This window comes from Puma concolor, chromosome D3 (genome assembly GCF_028749965.1).
Source record: "Puma concolor isolate L17-30 chromosome D3, mPumCon1.1.hap2, whole genome shotgun sequence".
In the NCBI taxonomy this organism is placed as follows: Eukaryota; Metazoa; Chordata; class Mammalia; order Carnivora; family Felidae; genus Puma; species Puma concolor.
Genome location: NC_141678.1, coordinates 30,735,044 through 30,740,402, shown reverse-complemented (window position 1 = coordinate 30,740,402; position 5,359 = coordinate 30,735,044). Strand labels below are relative to the sequence as shown.

The 5,359-nt window shown below is 50.5% G+C and overlaps 1 pseudogene; it reads right to left on the bottom strand.

The window, feature by feature from the left end:
• Nucleotides 1-374: 374 nt before the first annotated feature.
• On the bottom strand, nt 375-3,744 carry LOC147575477 (28S ribosomal RNA; annotated as a pseudogene).
• Between the last annotated feature and the right edge of the window lie 1,615 nt (nt 3,745-5,359).

Sequence of the window (5,359 nt, the reverse complement as noted above, 5' to 3'; positions counted from 1 at the left end):
AGGCCATGTTCTGTGACCCAGACAAACACGACTGAGGGCAAGACGATGCGTGGCAAAAAGCAATAGTCAGTTGGACAAGGGATGGCTGGGGTCGGCTTGGGGACCAAGTCCTCCATCCCCAGAGGCTCGGACAGGGCTGCTGCATGACGAGGGGACCAAAACAGACTGGGACAGAAGGGGTAGGGGGTGGCTCGGTCTATGGAAGCAACGACAGGACTCGAGGAGGGAGAAGACCACGGGAACAAGGGACAGATGTGAGTTCGGGGGGGGTGTGTCACACCAGGGCACAGGTCACAGCTCAACATCAGACCCCAGGACTTGGGCAGCCGACCATGCCGAGGTCCAGCCTGCAGGTCGACCTCAGGCTCTCCGGGACTTAAGCGGTCAGTCGCACTGGGGTCCTGGGCAGCTGGTCGTCCACAGATTCCCAGGACTTTGGGCAGCTGGTCGCCTCAGGCCCCGGGAAACCCCATTCGCTCCTCAGCCAAGCACATACATCAAATGTCTGAACCTCCAGTTTCTCTGGTACTGAACAGGATTACCCTGGCAACAACACATCATCAGTAGGGTAAAACTAACCTGTCTCACCAGGATCTAAACCTAGCTCACATTCCCTATTAGCGGGTAAACAATCCAAGGCTTGGTGAATTCTGCTTCAAGGTGACAGGGAGAGCCTAAATCAAAGGATCAAAAAGCGAGTTGCTATAAACACTTGGCTGCCACAAGCCAGTTATCCCTGTGGTAACTTTTCCAACACCTCCTGCTTAAAACCCAAAGGGTCAGAAGGATCATGAGGCTGTGCTCTCATGGTCTTTATGCATGAAAATCAAGATCAAGTGAGCTTTTGCCCTTCTGCTCCATGGGAGGTTTCTGTCCTCCCTGAATTCCCCTTAGGACACCTGCATTACTGTTTGACAGGTGTACCACCCCAAACTCCCCACCTCATACTGTGCCCAGAGCCTGTCTTACCCAGCCATTGTGGCCAGGTGTTTGGCACCAGAAGTGAGAGCCCCTTGGGGATCCCCCCCCCCCACGCCTCACCTGGTCAGTGAAAAAAATGATAAAAGTAGTGGTATTTCACCAGCATCCCGCAAAGCTGGTAGATCCTGCCTCCCTCAAGGGGATAGGGGAATGCTGAGGGCCTCCTACTTATTCTACACCTCTCATGTCTCTTCACACAGACAGACTAGAGTCAAGCTCAACAGGGTCTTCTTCTCCACTGATTCCACCAAGCTGGTTCCCTTGGCTGTGGTTTTACTGGAAAGTGGGTAGGGACAGTAGGAATCTTGTTCATCCATTCATGTACATCACTAATTAAATGAGGAGGCATCCGGCTACCTTAAGGGAGTCCTAGTTACTCCCTTCCTTTACCCGCGCTTCATTGAATTTCTTCACTTTGATGTTCAAAGCATTGGGCAGAAATCACATTGCCTTAATACCCACCAAGGGCCTTCTTGATGCTTTCTTTTAATTAAACAGTTGGATTTCCCTGGTATCCACCAGTTCTAAGTCTGCTACTAGGCCGGAGGTTCAATGAGGCAGCCACACAGAACCGAGGCACAGGGGCAACAGGCAGGGTGGGCAGGCTCTGAACCCCAGGAAGAGGGGGGAGTCAGTCCCCGCCCATGCCGGGCTTCCCAGGTGAGGCAGTGACACTCCCTGCAGCTGGGGCGCTGGCCCCCTAGGGGCCCAGATCCGTGGGCCCACTGGCACCGAGGGGATCCCCACCCTCACCTCCACACTCCACCCCAGGAAGGGAGGGGGGAGAGAAATCAGGGGCAGTTGTGGGCGTGGGGTGGAGAAGGGTCCTGGGGGGGGGTGCCCCTGATGTGTGTGTGGGTGACATTGTCTTGTCTAGCCATGCGCCTGACCAGCCCTGCTTCACACCCCAGCCCAAAAAACCCAGCCCTTATTCCAAAGTTAAGGATCCAACTTGTCAACTTCCCTTACCTACATTGTTCCAGTATGACAGAGGTTGTTCACCTTTGAGACCTGCTGCAGATATGGGTGCAGCCTGGCTTGAGATTTTACACCCTCTCCCCCAGATTTTCAAGGGCCAGTGATAGCTCACCCATGCCAGCCAGAACCGTGATGCTTTCCAAGGTCCGGGTCCTTCTCTCCAGGGTAACCCATTCCAGAGCACCCTGCACTTACAAAGAAAAGAGAGCTCTCCCCAGGGCTCCTGCTGGCTTCTCCTGGATGGGTTGTATTACTGCACTGGTCACCTCATGATGCCCATCTCCACCACTCTGGATTGGGGGAATCTGAACTGGACTCCGACTCCCTTTCCACTGGCTGAGGGCAAGGGATGCCATCAGCCGTCGCTTCAGAATGGCATTGCACATCTCTCAGGACCGATTGACCTATGTTCAAACTGCTGTTCACATGGAATCCTTCTTCACTTCAGCTTTCAACGTTCTCCTTTGAATATTTGCTACTATCACCAAGATCTGCACTTGTGGTGGCTCCACCTGGGGCTCCACTGGAGCTCCCTAGGCTTCAAGGCTCACCACAGCAGCCTTCCTACTTGTTGTAGCATAGCGTCCTTGGGGTGGGGGGTGGGGGAAGCATTGGCCCCCCAAAAAGGGAAACCACCACACACACACCCACTGCTCCCATCCCTCTCACTCGCATTACTGACTGCCAGCAATGGCCAGGTATGGGCCCGAGCTCCAGTGCCATTCATTTTCAAGGTTAGTTGATTGGCAGGTGAGTTGTTACACACTCCTTAGAGAATTCAGACTTCCATGGCCACTGTCCTGCTGTCTATATCAACCAACCCCTTTTCTGGGGTCTGATGCACTTCGGCACCAGTGCCTTAACCCTGAGTTTGGTTCATCCCGCAGCATCAGTTCTGGTTACCAAAAGTATTCCTAGGCATTCACATTCCATGCCCAGCTCCACGCCAGTGAGCCAGGCTTCTTATCCATTTAATGTTTGAGAATAGGTTGAGATCCTTTCAGCCCCAAGACCTCTAATCATTTGCTTTAACAGATAAAACTGTGTGGGTTCAAGTGCAAGAGTGCCAGCTATTCTGCGGGAAACTTCAGAGGGAACCAGCTACTAGATGGTTTGGTTAGTCTTTCCCCCTATACCCAAGTTGGACAACCAATTTGCATGTCAGGACCTCTAGGGACCTCCACCAGAGTGTCCTCTGGCTTCAACCTCCCCTAGCATAGTTCATCATCTTTCAGGTACTAACACGTGCACTCTTGCTCCACCTCCTAGGCGCCACAGGTGAGATGGGCAGTGGTGTGCTCTCCACCAACAGAAAGGCCTCCAGATTCCACCTTGGCCTATAAGCAGTGCCTGCCTTCACCTTCATTTGCCAGGACAACTTTCCTATGAGCCCTTGACTTATGCACGAGCCCCTGATTCTTGAACTCTCTTCAAAGCTCTTTGCAACTTTCCTTTGTGGTACTTGTTGACTCAGTCCCCAGCCTTAGATGCCATTTACCACCCACTTTTGGCTGCATTCCCAAGCAGTGACTCCAAGAAGACCTGGTCAGTGTGTGCCCCAGTGCTCCAGGGCCACTACCAGGCCTCCTTCAGAAGAACTTGGGCCCACCACAAGCAGCAACCAAGAGTGGGTCTTCAATACATATTTCCTGTCCGACCATGTGGGAATTTGGTGCTGAGTTCTTCCCTGTTCACTCCTGGTTGCTGAAGGAATCCTAGTTAGTTTCTTTTCATCCCCTGACTAATACTTTTTTTGAACATTTATTTATTTTTGAGAGACAGAGACAGAGTATGAGCAGGGGAGGGGCAGAGAGAGAGGGAGACACAGAATTCCAAGCAGGATCCAGGCTCCAAGCTGTCAGCACAGAGCCCCGCAAAGGGCTCAAACTCACAAACCTGGAGATCATGACCTGAGCTGAAGTTAGATGCTTAACTGACTGAGCCACCCAGGCATCCCCCCACCCCACCCCTCCACTAATATTCTTAAATTCAGCAGTCCTCACTTTTGATCTGAAGTTGTCTACTGTGGTGGGAGGAGCCCGGTGAGGTGGAGAGAGACACGTGGTCTGGCAAGACCTCCAGCATGGAAAAAGGCCTTGGTGGACACACCTCAGATCTCAGCCCCCACCCAACCACCCCCACCGGAGGGAGGGAAGGGCACTTGGTAGGGAGGAAGGCAGCAGGAGGTCTGGAGCAGGGGCTAGAGGCACAGGTGGGGGTGGGGGGCGGTGGGAATCAGCACGCTGTGGAGGAGGAGGCGGCCACCATTGTCTGCACTTAGGAGGACTGGGGGCCTGACAGCCAAGATGACCCTCCCGGCCTGCGGACGACCCAAGAACGAACCCGCCGCTAGGGCGGGCAGCCAGTGGGCAGGGCGGGACGGGGCTCACACGCGTGGGCAGGCACCTGCAAGATGAGCCCTTTGAGGGAAGCCACCAGCCAGGAGGGTTGAACCATTTCCATAATAGCAAAAGCTGGAAATATTCAAATATCCATTAAAATTATTGGATAAGTTTGGTTATATTTAAATTACGAACTAATGAATAGTAAAAGTAAATCAACTAATATTAAGAAAGGGTGCTGGATTTTGTCAAAAGCCTTTTCTGCATCAATTGACAGGATCATATGGTTCTTATCTTTTCTTTTATTAATGTGATGTATCGCGTTGATTGATTTGCGAATGTTGAACCAGCCCTGCATCCCAGGAATGAATCCCACTTGATCATGGTGAATAATTCTTTTTATATGTTGTTGAATTCGATTTGCTAGTATCTTATTGAGAATTTTTGCATCCATATTCATCAGGGATATTGGCCTGGAGTTCTCTTTTTTTACTGGGTCTCTGTCTGGTTTAGGAATCAAAGTAATACTGGCTTCATAGAATGAGTCTGGAAGTTTTCTTTCCCTTTCTATTTCTTGGAATAGCTTGAGAAGGATAGGTATTATCTCTGCAGTAAATGTCTGGTAGAACTCCCCTGGGAAGCCATCTGGTCCTGGACTCCTATTTGTTGGGAGATTTTTGATAACCGATTCAATTTCTTCGCTGGTTATGGGTCTGTTCAAGCTTTCTATTTCCTCCTGATTGAGTTTTGGAAGAGTGTGGGTGTTTAGGAATTTGTCCATTTCTTCCAGGTTGTCCAATTTGTTGGCATATAATTTTTCATAGTATTTCCTGATAATTGTATGTATCTCCGAGGGATTGGTTGTAATAATTCCATTTTCATTCACGATTTTATCTATTTGGGTCATCTCCCTTTTATTTTTGAGAAGCCTGGCTAGAGGTTTGTCAATTTTGTTTATTTTTTGAAAAAACCAACTCTTGGTTTCGTTGATCTGCTCTACAGTGTTTTTTAGATTCTATATTGTTTATTTCTGCTCTGATCTTTATTATTTCTCTTCG